The following is a 16,633-nucleotide window of genomic DNA, read 5'->3' on the forward strand; positions in this document are numbered from 1 at the left end:
TAAACTGTGTGAATTTCTTTAACCAAGTTTTCCTCATTCATCAGAGGCCACACACCCTGTGATGTCACTCTTCCTACCTCAAGGCTCTCGCACCCTGCAGCCTTGTTCTGCTTTATTTCACTATATTTTGGTCTTTCTCAGAATTTCCTTTAAGTGAAGCTATACATTCTGGAGTCTTTTGTGTCTGGCTTATTTTCTACAGCCTAATGCATTTGAGACCTCTTCAATTGTTGTGTATATCAGTTGTTTCCTTATTATGTTCAGTATTCCATTTCATAAATTTATCACAATTTGATGAGTGTTTGGGTTGTTTCCAGTTTGTGGCCATTCTGTTTTCATTTCTTTTGTATAACTATCTGGGACTAAAATTACTGGATTTTGTGGCAAGTGGGTGCTTAAATTGGTAAGAAACTGCCAAACTGTGCTCTATTTTCAATTCCCACAAGTGCTCTGTGAGCATTCCAGTTGCTCCATGTCCACACGAACACTCGATGTTTTCAGCCATTTCAATGTATGCTACTATAGAATGTACACAGTGTTATCTCATTGTGACTAATGATAAACTAAGCATCTTTTTTGAGCTTATTTGTTATTGTAATATATTCCCCCCCCCATTTTTATTCATTTGTTTTTTGTTACAGATGTTTCTCCTTCCCCCCCAGACACCCTCATACCCTAACCCCCACCCCCACCCCTAGCATTGTTATCTATGTCCATTGGTTACACATACATGCATATACATTCTTTGGTATATATTCTTTATATAAGGTCTATTCAAATCTTTTGTCTATCTTTTATTGGATAGACTTATTTGAATTACATTGCAAATGTTCTTTACATGTTCTAGGTATAAGTAATTTATTGGATAAGTGAGGGATTAGATATTCCTTTGTTCCTTCTCAAAGAGTACACGCCTTGGAACTAATGTATGACCATCAACAACTGCAGTAATCAACAAACCAGGACTTGCCAAGGTGAGATGATCTGACCAGACCCCTACAAACCAGGATCCAACTTTGGTGACGCATAGAGTAGCTCTGTTATACAGGTCTTGTTTCGGTACAAGTATGAAAACTCTGGTTCAAGTGACAGGTGGTTGAAAATACTGCTTTTATTTTTGGCAAAGAATAGAAAGTCTAAACAGCAGAGATTTCAGATTCTCAGTCCAGAACCTAATCTCCATGGAAGCCAAGTCCATGAATCAACAGAAAGAGAGTTACTGTTTGACATTATTTTGAGATACTTCTTATTTGGTTGTGGAAATACTATCTAACAGCTAAAAAAAAAAATCAAATTAAACAATCATAGAAAGACCAAAGGGAAGCCCAAGACACTGTTCTCCCTAAAGCTTCTATTTTTTATGGCTTCTTACATCTCAGTAGAATTAGGGATTGTGAGTGAGCAATTAATCTCTCTATTATAAAAAGAGAAAACCATACTGATATTTTAGGTTTTGAAGCTATTATGAAATTTATTACAGAATGACGTCCAAGTAGTAACATCCATTTGATGAATCTCCGATCTTTCACTATAAACTTTGTCTGCATTTTTTCTGAGTAGAAAAGATAAATTTTGCTATTTATCATTTTCCACCCCTCTGTCACCTCATGTAAAATAACACTTTTCCTGCTCCCTGAAATCTTTCTAGATTGAGGCTTATCAAGTTATAATATTTGTTCATCTTCATATGGGTGTGATTAAATTGTGACAATTAGGATGATTATATGAAACTATTTTATTTGGTAAGTCTTTCATTGGATTTTAAGTTTAAAAAGAGTGTATGTCTATGAAGTTTTAAATGCCTAAAACTTACAAATTATTATTTTTTTGGCTCCAAGATATTTAGGGTTCATAGTTGTGGAATGAGCGCTGGGTGAGAGGACAGAAGACTTGCATTATGTCCCGGTCCACCAGCTCCCATCAATGTAACCTTAAGTGTATTTTCTATGTCTGCATTTTCTGCATCTGTACCACGGAAACCCAATCCCTGCCTTTCTAACCTCGCATGTTACTGTGGGATCCAAGGAGACAATGACCATGAAGACCCTCTGTACTTAGTGAAGCAGTCTATAGATTTGGGTTGTTATCATCTGCTCCAAAGCTGTCCCTTTAAAAATGAAGCGGCCAAACCCCTGGTTTCTTACTCCTCCAAGGTCAAGTAAAAAAATCTCAGAAATAGACAGTCTGAGTATAATATTTTAGAAGCACCCGAGAAAGCCCTCTGAACATTCTCGACTCTAGATTAGATCTTTTTGCCCCTCCACCAAGCTCCTCTGTCTATGTAAAAACTAAGTGAAACATCTATCATGTTTACAGTGATTAAGTGTCTTTCATACAGTGATCGCTCCTGGTTGTCCCCTTACAGCTACAAGAGGAATGCATTTAAAGGGACACATGCAATTTTTAGTTGCAGGCATAAACACTCATTCCACAGACTCCCTGAGTACAGCAAAGGCATGCCAGGTCCCAACAAAATATGGAAAATGCCATTGCTATAATTTTATGTCATCTTTAAGAGGTTTTTTGTTTGTTTACTTTTTTAATGGAGGAAGATCTTTCTCAACTTTCTTTGCTGTTAAATCTACAGTACTTAGAACTCACCCTGGTGTACACTAGGGTTCAATGGATACTTGTAGAATAAATGAAGCCTGGCTTTTACAATGAGAACCCAAATAAGCTACTACTACTAAAACTCACCTACATGGCCCTGGCCCGTTTGGTTCAGCAGTTATAGCGTCGGCCTGCAGACCAGTGAGTTGTGGGTTCGATTGTGGTCAAGGGCACGTACCTTGGTTGTGTTCATCCCTGGCCCTGGTCAGGTTGTGCGGGAGGCAACCATTCGATGTGTCTCTCTCACGTCGATGTTTCTTCCTCTCTCTCTCCCTCCCTCCCACTCTATCTGACAATAAATAGAAAAAATCTCGGGTGAGGATAAAATAAATAAATAAAACTCACCTATGTGTATTTAGAAAGGATGTGGTTGGCAGATTCAAATAGACTGTGTATCAACGATTGTATAAATAATACTGAGATTATGCAAAAAAAAAAAAAAACCCACCTGTCTTGGGGTTCCCATTGCTGGCGATGAAGCAAATGGAAGAGGGGTGGGGGAGAAGAAGGAGGACAAGGAGCAATGAAGATTCAACTTTTATAGAGACAAGGAGCAAAACTTTCCTCCGTAGGCCGTGGGCAGCAAAGGCTTCCTGAAGCAGGCAGAACATTGGGGAATGTCAACACTGAAACTGGCAATAGGAAAAAATCACAGGAGACTGCCTCTGAGACAAGGTGTTTAAACAGAAAATGTAGAAGGACGAAAGTTATGAAGTAGACCCGGCGAGGAACACATGCAGAGTTCTGAAAGGACGGCTCCCCAGGTGTGTTATTCATTATTTATTTATTTATGTATTTATTTTTATACCAAAACCCTTCTACAGAAACTCCACCAATGCAAAAAGGCAAAGCAATATTAAGTTACCTTACTGGTTTCATGTTTTTCAAGAAAGGCCTTATCTGATGAAAAGCATGTCCTTTGAGATCAAACTCTGGCTGAGCTGGTTACTTAACCTCTTGGAAACTCCGTTACCTCATCTTTCAAATGCAGATAATAGTGATAAAATAGTTAAATAAATCAGTACACAGCCTGATGGCTCGACGTGTAATTGTTCATTTTTTCCCTCCCTTCTGATCGTCTTTTGTCATGTTGATCCTCCCTCTTCTTTTCTTCTTTTTCAGGGAAAAAAGAACCTTCTGTACTAGTCACACATACTCTGTGAGCACTAAGGGAAAATTTGACTTAACTATAACTTTTCAAGTGGCAAGATCTCTGATATTCCCTTGGGTCTCTCTGGATGGTGAAGCTAAAGCAGTATGCGATGTGGCCCCTTCGCAGTACTTTGGGGGAGTCAGGATTCGTGCCCATGAAGCGAAGAGCCACAGGTAAGTGATGCAGCGCTAGGTTGATTGCAGGCAATCATCGCGTGGTACAGAGTCAAGTCTTTGGCCCGCTGAGAAGACGAAGAGCGATCCCACTTCGCAGTTTCAGTGCAGAGACTGGGTCTGCCAGGCGAAGGCCTTCTTTCTGGGAAATGAGCTGCTTTTGCAAAAGAAATGAGGGAGGAGCCTCCACACCCGCGTGTCCACGGCTCTGCGTCAGCCAGCGCCCCGTCTGAGTCCCAACGCACAAATACACGTTCTGTTAGGTAGATTCTGGGTAACTCTGGAGGACACACTCATTCCCAAAGAGCTTTTTAAAAAATTCTCTGAGTTCTTGAGAATGTAAATTTGCTCATTCTCAAATTTTTGAATCGTACCCAATTTGGGAACAGGGTATTTATAGGGTAGCATAAAATTAAGACATCCCGGTAGAGAAGAGGGCAAATATAATCCTATAGAGATAATTTCCTCAATTTTCACCTTCATTTCCCTCTCTTTACCCCCAATCCCATGCTATTGGTCACAACGGATCACCTTAGAATTAAAGAGAAACTTCTGCTATGTTAAAACTGTAATTAAAGGAAAAATGGGACTTTTCAGTTTTGTTAGTTTCTTGTCTCTGGTATAAAACTAGCTGCCTATTTCGTCAGACCGACCACCCCAAGGATACACCCTGCTGCTTCTTGGGGTGCATTACTGCCACCAGAGAATCCATATTCAAGGGGGTATTAAGTGCTACAAAGGTACTTAGCAGGTTTGAAACACCTTGGTAAGAGTTTGAGATCTCACAAAATATGGGGAGACCCAGTGTATTGAGCTCCCACTGGGAAAAACGGAAGTGCACATACATAGACCTTCTCTGCCAGCAGAGGCTAGTTTGGGGAATATCTGCTTCTGTTCCCCAAACCACCAAAAGCATGCGAAGCAATAGCAGCAAGAATAACATAGTCATAATTCCACTCGATGCAACTTTTATTTCATGCCTTCTGCTTTAATATTCAAGCACATATAACATTGTTTTGGAACCCAGATAGCGTGCCCGTGAGTCAGTTTTCCATGGGACATTGTCACATGATCCTAGGGACCTCATAAAAACATAGGTATGGGGATAGAGATACAATGGAGAAAAAAGTTACTCAAATGTCAGGGCACCTAGGTAAACAGATGTTTCTGGTTTAGAGGTCATCGTTAAGCTTGCTGCTATTACAAATCTATTTTGCAAAAGAGACCCCAATGCAAATCACAGAACTTCCAACAGCATGTCACTGTTCTGGTGGAGGTGAGCGGCAGCATGCACATCTGGCTGGCTTGGAGAGAAGCTAGCAGCCATCCTTTCCATTAAGTGGGCGCAACTTGCTTGTCATGGGCCTGGCAGGCATTTTTAAAGTAGAATTGCTTTCATAACTCATGCCAGATGCCAGGTGGATCTATAAACACAAGGCAGGTTTCAAACAATCTGGTTGAACTCGAAAATATTAATGCATCACATTGGAAACTCCGTGTTCTACCCATTTAGCTTTCCAAAGCATCAGCCATGCAATTTTAAGGGATGGATTCCTGAGGCTCTGGTGTGGGGACAGTGGAGTGACAGCTGGGGACGGGGCTGGGAGCTGTGATGTGACAGGAATGGATGGGGCTCCTGCCAGGCAAAGAGGCTGGAGTGCGAAGAGGAGTTTTCTCCTGTTATTTAAAAAACAACAAAGCAAAAACACAAAGACTGTGATCCTAAAGAATCATTGAGATGAAACAAGGGTCCCCTATTTCTGTCAATGCCAAGTAATAGTGGACTGGAATCTGTGGGACGAGCTGTAGACTCACCTCTTTCAAGGATGAGGGGAACGCCCCCTGCCTTTCTGGGCCTGTGTTTGGTCCCATACGCACTGGTAGGGTTTATCTCTGTGACTGCCCCCTGGAGAGCTTAGGGACCCCACTGTGTTTCTGCAAATACCTGTTTGCTTCCATTGCGATCTCTGTTTGGAAATGTGTTCTTTATGTTGTTATCATTTAATTTTAAATTGTTGCCAAAGGAGATGATGTGTAAGCTTATTATTGAACATATATCCTGTACTTGTTGTTCATGTGTGGAAACACTGACTAGACATTGAAAGTAGAATTCTGCTGCATCGGAAAGAGAGAGGGTATGGAATTTGAGGACATCAAGGAAACTCTGGTTAAATTCTGGGTTTGCATTTTGTAGCTGGGTGACCTTGAGAAAACCCTTTACATCTTCTGAGCCTTGATCTTTATAGCTATAAAATGGGGCTATGGTTTGAGAGTAAAGAGCATAATGCACGTAAGATATTTAGTATAATCCCTGGCTCATAGAAAACTGTAAATGTTAGACATTAACAGTGGTTACTAATTAGAAGACTGTGTTCCCATACACTTTCAAAAACACTCTAATCTGGCCAACTGGATAAAATTGAGTAAAATATACAATAAGCATGATGGCTTTGGTGCAAAGATAAAGAGAATTGGTAAATAATTAAACTGAATGTTTATCAGTTCCGTCGATCTGGTGGGCTCCACACTGCGGTTTCGGGTCACAGAGCCCAGTGGGCGTGGCCCCTGGAGGAGGTGCCCTAGGCTTGGGGACAGCCTGAGCAGCAGGGCTACAGGCAGCCCTCTCTGTGGCCAGCCAGGGAAATGCAGAGGACAGGCTCCCGAGTCCCGGTCAGCACCCTCCTGAGAGAGGGTAGGAGTTAGGTGTCCAGAGAGACCTCTTCGATTAGGATGTCTGAGCTGAGTCTCAGGGGTGGGAAGGGGCGGGGAGATGATTTCTAGACAGAGGATCAAACAAGGTGAACCAAGATGCGGAGGCCTGAAGATGTCTGCAAGTTTATTGCTAGCAGCAGGTGTCAGGGTGGCTAGGAAGAAGTATTGCTTTGGGAATGTGGGGAGAAAATGGACTGTCCAGGAACAAAAAACAGGTAAAAGGATGTGGATTTGTTCTTTTTTGTTTTTAAAGGAACATTGGTCCCAATTGAGACAGCCCCATTTATTTATTAAAAAAAATTTTTTATTGTTGAAAGTATTACAGATGTCCCCCTTTTCCCCCATTGACCCCCCTCCTTCCTGCTCCCACCCTCCCGTGTGGATTTGTTCTTAAAGGCAAACTTTGGTAAGATGGTTCTGCTAGTGAGCGAGTGGAGAGGTGCGGGGCAGGCGCGGGGGAGGGGAGGGTGGATGGAAGTAAAACAACAAAGCAAAACAAAAACCCAATAAGGATGTTGTGGCTATAATTCAGGCGAACCTGATGATGACATGGGCTAAGGGGATTGCAGATGAGGGGAAAACAACTGTCAGGCAAAAAGAGAGATTAGGGTGGTGGAGCACACCGGCATGTGAAGAAGATAGGACACAAAACAACACAACCTGTTCCTTAGCATCCTTCAGGAATTCTCTTTGGATTTTCTCTATCATCTCTGTAGCTGACCAAGTGCCTGAAGCTGTAAAGGTATCATGTCTTAAGGCAACTTCCGAGAAAATGTGCACCACCGGTGTCAGGTCCAGGAATCAGAGTATCACTTTCCTCCACCCCCAGGTACATTGGTGATTTCCCTCCACATTAAAATTCAGTTTGGCCCAGCCCGTGTGACTTGAGTGTCGACCCTGCACCAAGAGGTCACCGGTTTCATTTTCCATCAGGGTACATGCCCTGGTTGTGGGCCCGATCCCCAGTGGGGGGCATGCAGGAGGCAGCCAATTGATATTCTCTCTCATCAATGTTTCTATCTCTCTTCCTCTCCCTTCCTTTCTCTCTAAAAATAAAAAATCAATAAAGAAAAAATAAAATAAAATAAAATAAAACTCAGTTTGATATTCCTTCTCATAAACTACACCTAAACCTAATGTGACGTTTGGGGTAAAAATTAATTTTCTAAAATACTAAGCCTGCATTTAAGGGCCTAGGTAAAAACCTTCAGCTCAGAATAATGTCATACCTGCCTTTAAATTTAGTTCATTTCTCTGGACCTCAGTTTTCCCATTTATAAAATAAATGTATGTTGGTCTAGAATTTTGTTCTTAACTCTCGGGCCACAGGAAACTCTTTGAGAATGCGCCTTTATTTCCAGAAGAATGAACATGTACATAAACAACACCATTCCGGTTCAGAGACATTCTGGTGAGGTGGACGTTCAGGCGGGGCCGGGAATGGTTGGATGTTTAAAGAAAGAGGCTGAAAGGTGCTTTTGCATTTTGGTTTCTGACTTGATTAGTCTTTCCTTACGCATTGCTGTGTTAGTGACTGAGATTAACTGTGACTGTCAGGTTGGGAAAGTGGTCAGCTCTTGACAAGGTCATGGCAGAGAACTTGGAGTTCGTTTTTATGAAGAGAAAATGGAGAAATTTTAAAACTATGCCTTATAGGTGGTTTCATTATTGCTTAACAAAATAAAAATGTGCATTTATTTTTCTCTTTAAAGCATCTAGTTATGAATCATTTTCCAATTTGGGAATTTTCAAAATCAAACCACTTTTAAACCCCTATCAAGTTCTTATTTGGTTATTTCTTTGGTAGTCTAAAGTTCTCGTCCTCTTCATAAATCTAATATTTGACTCATGAATAAATGTCATAAACAAATACAGGGACAGAATTATGTATGAATGTCAGAAGTTATATTTAGTACAAGGTTTCCACCCACTGTTAACATATTGTGGTTTCAGTTTAAAATGGAAAATGCACTTGGTTTCCCAGGATTCCCAGAATTTAAAATACCCAACGATCCCTGGCCGGGTTCGCTCAGTGGTTAGAGCCTCGGCCTGTGGTCCAGAGAGACCCAGGTTGGGTTCCCGCTAAGGGCAGGCACCTCAGTTGCGGTTTGTCCCCGGCCCTGGTTGGGTCGTGTGGGTGGCAGCCACTCGATGTGTCCCTTTCACTCCAATGTTTCTCTCTCTCTCTCTCCTTCCCACTGTATCTGAACAAAAAATGGAAAAAATGTCCTCGGGTGAGGATAAAAAAAAAAACCAAAACAAAACCAATGAATCAACAAAACAAACAAAGCAAGAAAAATCACATTTATGAGGAATATACCATATATATGAATATAAATAACACCAAGAAAATGAATACTGTTTCTAAACAGCACTTTATATTTAATTATCCTAATTTGAAGTAAAAGATAAGCCATGCAATACATTAACAATTTTTCATTCTGAACATGGTTGTGTTGGGCCTTGCAGCCGAGCAAAGGTGAACTTTTGCAAACAGCCGCGCAATCAGAACCGGAGGAACAAACCCAGTGGTTCTGCGCGGTGGCGCCGGGGAGAGGTGGACACATGCTTTGGCTCCATCTCTCGCTGATCGAGTGAAAATAGGCAGCTTACATAATCAAAGTCTCAATTTTCTTTCCTGCAAAATGGAGATAACACCCCTTCTTTTTTTTTCTTTTTTTCTTTTTGGCGCATGCCCCTAGCAGGAACCGAACCGGGGACTCATGGTCCACAGGCCGATGCTCCAACCGCTGAGCCAAACCGGCCAGGGCGATAACGCCCCTTCTTTACGAGAGTGTTTTAAGGATTAAACGAGATACTGTAGGTAAGGTGCATCACCCCGTTTTCAGGGCTCTGTGGGAGCTGAACGCTGTTGGAACCATCAGCTTCCTCCTCCCATCCGTTGAAAGGTGAATCCACACACCCGGAGACTTGACCTGTCTTATTCACCAGTGTATTTCTTAGAATGATGTGTTCTCACTGTAAATGTTTTATAGATAGTAAATCAATGGATTGACCTTTCATTCCAGGCTTAAGTGATTTTGTATTATTTTCTGCAGCAGTGAGAGCTACTGAAAGTTTTTAAATATGAGGAGGGTGGGGAGTGGTTATGGAAAATGAGTTACCAAGGAACACGAATCTAACAGCTGATTAAACACGTGGCTGGGGGAGGAGGGGGGATCAACGCTCGGGGGAGGAATAATTGCTGAGACCTGGTTTCATATCACTTGGGAAAAATGAAAGTTTCAACAACCCTCACCCTGAAATAAGTAACTCCACATTAAAAGCTACATTTTTTCTGGTTTGATACTTGACAGTGATCTCACTGTTCCTACAATGTCTACACCTCCAAACCTTTCTTACTCGCCAGGGAGGAACCGGTTGCGGCGGAAGAACATGACTTGGGCTGCGCCCAGCCACCACCGATTCATCCGCGGTCTTCCTCCTTTTGAGAAAGGGGGGAAATGCTGAAATGGCATTTCTGGGTGCCCTCTTGCATTTGTCACGTCCCCTCTGCAGTAACTCCCTGGGCTTACCCGCAGCGTTCTCTGAGCGTTGCTGAGGCCCCTGCAGGACGTGCGCCCCTCCCAGGGGGCCCTCTCAGCCGCCCACCTCCCTGTAGCTCAGCGTCCTTCTCAGGGAACAGAGTCGGACTGCTCCCCGGCTCGCTATCATTTTAACGGACTCAAAGTCAGTTGCCTCTCATGCATTCACCCACTTGGCTGTGTCGAGAATAGAGGTGCATGGAGCAAGGCAGAATGCTCCCCCCACAGAGTCAGGTCTGGGGAGACTTCCTGAGAAGAGGGTGCAAGGTCGGGTGGCCGTGTCACAATGTCCCCACAGTTAAGTCCCGTTGAGTCTCCTGCAGGTTTCTCCATGGGGGCTTGTGCTTCCAATCTGAGCTGAATATTCTCGAGGGTAAAACAATCATTGTACTAATGGATGTTATGGTCTCCTGCCTATTTCCATTCTCTGGGGCTAGTTCTGCTTTGACTAGTCCAGGAGCTTTGACTAGAGGTCAGGAGAATGAGAAAGTATTTGTTCTCCTGAGATGACCGGTTCCCTGACGGGATGTTGTAGATTTCCAAGAGCTGTACAGTAGCACATGCCTCCGCCTTAATATTAACCTCTGCTTTGTCGTTTCCTTATACAAGTCAATAGTGGGATGAAAGTGGTAAGTTCCCAAATGTCTTTCTCTTCCGTGTGGGTCAGCCAGATGAGGTGGGCTGCATGGGACAGAACGCTCAGCTGACCCATCACTGTGCCGCAGGATACAGAAAGACCCGTGGAAAGACCACGGGTGGATAAGCAGACAACCATTTCTCATGATACTAGAAACGCAACTCATGTGGGCAGCATAGCACATTGCCTCCTGGGCTGGGCATGTGTCTGGATGCTCTCGGGTCTCATTCTCCCTTCTGGCCACTGCTGCATGTTTCTGGGGAACAGGGACAGACAGATTTCTTTTGCCAGTGTCCCAGGAGGGCCCATCTAAGTTCTGTGAATAGGAGACATTGATGGAGCTTGTAGATGAAGTGATGGTTCTGTCTTAGATTTTCATGCTGTGATAGTTGCACTGGGAGCGGGGAACCTGGAGAGAGGCTCACTTTGCCAGGTTCCTGCTTGGATCGACATGACACCTCTCCATCAATCCAGGAGGGATGGTGACAGATGTCTCAACAGCACAGCAGCAGGTGGGGACTGATGGGCTCCAACCCAGTGGCATTAGCCACTGTGCATCAGCCAGTGTCCCCTTCTTCTTAAAGCCTGCGCAGCCAGTCCCCTGTGAAATTTCTGTCCTAAAACTACTTCCGGTGTTTTTGCATTTTTTTTTTTTTTTAACTGAACCAAGACTCATACGCTACCCTTATAACTTCCTGTTCTAGTTAAGCTGGGGCTTTTGCAACATCACTGTGCCAGGAGGTGAAGCCATTTGTCTGGAAATGGAAAACAGGTTAAATTGGGAATAAAACTAGAAAGGGCAGGGTGCTTTGTGGGTGTGACCTCCTCAGTGGCCCCTCCCTCTGTAAGTATGGTGGATTTGCAGGAACTGAGAAACCCATGTGCACTAAGCATGTCAATTCCCACGTAAATGGCAGCTAAATGTTTGATGGAACATTGAGTTCATTCTTACAGGATGAGGTTGACATTTTAAAGATTGAAAGGAGTATCTTACAAAATGCTTATTTTCAATGCCATGAAATGTGATTTTTTTTAGTAGTATGATAATTAAAGTGGCTAGAAGGCTTTTTAACTCTTCCTAAGTTGGATCTCTATGCTTAACAGTATTATTTTATAAAATCAAAATCCGAAAACATTATAAAAATTAGATTTTGAAATTTGACCATAAAATGCACTACTTCAATAAAGAATCACTGATTTCTGAGGCACTAAGAATCAAGCATGGTTATCTATAAATTATTGTCCCTATTTTTAAATAATTTACCCCAAGGCTTCATTTCAGACTATTTTAAAAATCCGATTCCACTTAGGTTTGTAAGTACCAAAGCCCTCCCCACTGCACACAGAGGAGCACACAGAGGAAGGGCACGTTCTGAAACTGATCCTTGAGGGTAATTTTCATTTCTTCTGCTGTTTTCCAACCTTACAAATTTGCATGTATTTTTCCGTCTCTGCCGGACCAGGAAGGAAGATGGGGGATCTCAACACCAAGGCTTCTGAATTCCCAAACATTGCACTTGGAAGAAAACCTTCCAAGACATAAACGGGAGAACTGTGGAAGGAGTGAGTGAACGTGAGGGCGGAGGGACAAAAGCCCGCCTCCCTGAGGTCGGGGCAAGAAGCGCCATCCGATGGCGAGGACAGCCAAGGAAGTGGACCGGCATCGGCCGCTTCGGAATAACTCAGGACCACCCCTGAGACCTCTGCAGCCCACAGTGCTGACACCCTTTCTGAACCTGGGCTCGCCGACACCGAGAAGCCAAAGAAGGAGGGGACTTGCCCGGCCGTGCCAGTCTCTGAGAGCAGTGTCTGTGCCCACAGCTCAGGCTTGGACACGGGCTCAGTGAGATAAGAGTGAGACCCCACACATCAGCCATGTCCCCATCTCCTGCCCGAGACCCCTTGTTCTGTGCTGACACCGTGAACTAATTCTTGCTGGGGATACCCGGGCAGGATTTCACAGGGATGGTTGTATCTTCACTTGGGCTTTCGAAGCACAGAACTTGGTCCGTGTGCGGCGAGCGGAGGCCTCTCGCCTGGCACACTCGAAGGGAAACTCGACTGGCAGACTAGGAAGATAAAGTGCCTGTTCGGGAAACACTGGAAGTTCCTGAAAGAGAAAGCGAAAGAAGAGAGGAAATGCTTCTCGTGTGTGTGTGTGTGTGTGTGTGTGTGTGTGTGTGAGGGGGGTGGGGGTGGGGGGGTGGGGGGGGCATGGAATTTGAAACAAATAGATAAACCAAGGACTCCCTCCAGGGTCTGTTAGTGGTGATGAAACTTCGGCGGTCACTTAGTGTGTTGATGGGGTTACAAGGACAAGGATCAAGAGGGCCTGCTGGATTGGACACAGTTCCTGAGGGGGGCATTCCAGGCAAGTTACTCCTTCCTGGTCGTGGTCACCTGTATGCTTTGTGAAGCAGTCAACATCAGACAGCGTGACAGACTGATCATGGAAGGATACAAGCCAAGGGCCAGAGAACTGGGAATGGTGTTAGCCGTTAACTGACTCGTCTTGTCTACGTCTCCCGAAGACTCCGGAGTTATCCAAAGGTGGAAATAGTGTTTGGGAAAGTGGACATGAGAGACTGTCAGACTATTTCAGTCCGATCATCAAAAGGCACCGAGGGAAGCGGCCTCTCAAGTCAGAACCTCCTCCCTTCAGGGTTATACATGCAAAAGCCCGGCCTGCTGAGCGTCTCCTCCAAGACCGGAAGGGCTCACAGTCCCGTCTGATTTTCCAAGTGGGCTGGTCATTCTGCATGGGAACACAGCTTGCCTTTAGCACCCAGCGAGCTTCAAGAGTTTAAACCATGCCTCAGGCACACACACTTCTAAGTTCTTAAACTATAACCCAGAAGAAGAGAGATCTCCACAGGTGAACTTAAAAAAAATTATATAATCTGAATGTCCCACCCAGCATTTTGAATCCTGGCATGTCACAAAAACAGACCCCTCCATCAACATCCTTTTCTGGTTTAGGTTTTAATTGGTTTTTCATATATTCTGGAGAAGTTATCTTGACAATAAGAAGGAATTGTATTTCCTCTCCCTTTGGATTGAAATAAACATACATCAGCCCTGGCCGGTTTGGCTCAGCGGTTGGAGTGTTGGCCTGTGGTCTGGAGAGACCCGGGTTCGGTTCCCGCTAAGGGCACGTACCTTGGTTGCAGTTTGTCCCCGGCCCTGGTTGGTCGTGCGGGTGGCAGCCACTCGATGTGTCTCTTTCATGTCGATGTTTCTCTCTCTCTCTCTCTCCCATTCTATCTGAACAAAATATCGAAAAATGTCCTCAGGTGAGGATAAAAAAAATAAAATAAAAATGAAATAAACATACATCATTCTTTTCTAAGAAAAAAAACAAAACAGGTTTATTTCTGGTCAGTGAATCTAAAGAACTCTTTTTAGCTATTTGTTCTTCTTCTCCTGAATCAAACATTTTAGCTTGTCACTGAAATTACCCATTACTTGTCGTTGCATTGACTAAGCCAATCAACTTGCCAGAAACCCGAGTAGGCTAAAAGCAAATTGAATAAAAGCTAACATAACTGTACCATCTTTCTTTCTGAGAAAAAGAAAAAAATACAAATTATGAAAAGTGACTTTTAAACTGAATTTTTTCTACTGAGAAAAGAAATCACTTTGTTTTCACGTAAACAGGCACTTTCCCTAGCCTATTTGCTCTGATTAGAGACACTAATTTCATTCAGTGAACAAATGCATAGTCTAATTTATATTTTCTTTTCTTCTTAATACTATACCCAGGTACTGTTGAGTCCCACTGTTTTTTCCTCCACAAGCATTTAAATGCTTTTTAAAACAGTAATAAAGGATTAGGATTTTATGTGTGTGTATGGGTGGACATACAAAATTATATTACGGATTCTTTGTATCTTTCCCTTCCTCCATCTTCTCCTCAGTTTGTCTAACCAGCTCACTGATGTAACCATCTAATTTCAGAACTCATCTACCGGTAAAGCGTTTCCCTACCACAAGTAAGTGTTCCCAGGTGTTCACAGCAGTGAATGAACACCCAGTTTGTTTATTCTCCTTTCCACGGGGTAGTTAGGCATCCAGCTCAGGTTCTAGGAGGTTGGCGCTAAAGAACCCGGGCCAGGTGTGAGAGCGCAGAGACCGAGGAGCCGTCTCTGGCCCAGCACCAGGGCCCTCCTCGCCTGCTGGCCTTCAGCTGTCACAGGGGCTGAACTAGTGAGCGCTCTGCTGCCCTAAGGGTTGGCCTCTGTCCGCGGAATCAAACTCTGAGCATCTCTGCCTCCTCTTCTCTGGCAATAACAGAATAGCCACTTCAGCAAGTCCTTGGGAACGAACATCAGGGAAGGGCTTCCAGTAAACACTGAGCTTTCAGTGAAAGGTGTGGCGAGAAGACGCGCCCTCTGGCTCAGGCTGCAGGCGCCGGGATTTGCCCCTTGATGGTTTCTCACCTGCTTTGCTCCAGGGAGGAGCGCAAAGGAAACTTCATCCATTGCTGGGAATCAAGCCAGAAATGTCAGAGAAAACCTCTCGATACCTTAATAGTGGTTACTGAGCTCACCGGATCTGCCTTCGAGGCCAAAATTTAAATTAGAGGGTGGAATGTCCTCATTACATGATTCCCCCAGAGTTACCCATTTAAGCTCAGCTGTTATGAAAAATACAGAAAAATCATGGAAAGGATCATCTCATTTATTCAAAATTTGATTGGGGTGTGGAAAAGTGTTGGTTAATTTCTGCAAGCCACTTATTTAAGCTGCTTTTATTACTTTATATGAAGCTTGAAAAAGATTCATGAGAAATGAATACTGAAATGAATTGTATATACACGTGCTTAAACTGTACCTCCAGGGAAAGTATGTATATGTGGTGGGCAGAGTACGGTCGGCAATGATAAGAAAGCTGCATTTGTGTTGTGGTTAATGCAATGGTATTGAGCTTTTCATTGGTTCACGGGTTACTTCTTATATAAAAATGGAAGCTTCTTATATGAAAATATTGGCTTCATTCTAACTTGAGAATAATTTAGATAAACTTATATTAAAGAATATTGACCAATTAGGAAGAAAGTTCTACTGCTATATAATATTAGGGCACTTTTTTATTGTACAGACATTATTACAACAAAAATAAGAGTATGCTCGTATTGAGAAGTCTTAACCTCTCCCGACCTGCTTCTCTATCTCCACGCTGATGACCATCACCTTGGATGGCCCAGCCTGCCCCCTGTCCCTATTCTGTACCACGTGTTCAGCTCACCCTGGACAGCTGCACTTGAATGTATCAGATGAACCTTTATCCATTATGCAAGGGCTAGGAACATGGAGATCTTCCTGAACTTTGAGAAGTTTTGAGACTGAAAAAAGATATGTCATCAAGGTTCAAAAAGAGAACTGTAATATCAAAACAAAACATGACACGATGTCAATTATCCCAATAGTCACAAACCAAATATATAGTATTAGGTAGGATATGATTTTTAAGAGTAAGATGGTCTGGTGTTGATACATGGTCTTAAGGAGCCTTTGCTCAAACCCCGAATAGTTAAGCAATTCTCATCTTCCTCCTTCACAACATTCTCTGCTCTGTTCTACAACATGGCACACCAGCAGCCTGGTCTCCAGAATCAGGGAACCAGAGCCACGCCCCCCTTCATTAATTTAGACATTTCCTTTTCATTGCTCCAAATACAGTGCCTTCCTCCACTCTCCCTGGTCCTTCCTTAGTGCAGGTCCCCATGTTTCTGAACTCTGAGCAGGACTCTAGGTTTCTAGGCTTGATCTCCTTTGCCCTAGTAGTTTTCACACATCACTAT

General features: G+C 43.4%; 1 long non-coding RNA gene across 1 annotated transcript; it reads left to right on the forward strand.

Moving 5' to 3' along the window:
- Positions 1-861: 861 nt before the first annotated feature.
- Positions 862-3,930, forward strand: LOC118641376. The gene is made up of 3 exons (XR_004961596.1): positions 862-974; positions 3,183-3,374; positions 3,733-3,930. It is a non-coding gene; the product is annotated as an uncharacterized LOC118641376 (long non-coding RNA).
- The last annotated feature ends 12,703 nt before the right edge of the window (positions 3,931-16,633 follow it).

Source organism: Molossus molossus, unplaced genomic scaffold (assembly GCF_014108415.1).
Source record: "Molossus molossus isolate mMolMol1 unplaced genomic scaffold, mMolMol1.p scaffold_m16_p_3, whole genome shotgun sequence".
Taxonomy (NCBI): domain Eukaryota; kingdom Metazoa; phylum Chordata; class Mammalia; order Chiroptera; family Molossidae; genus Molossus; species Molossus molossus.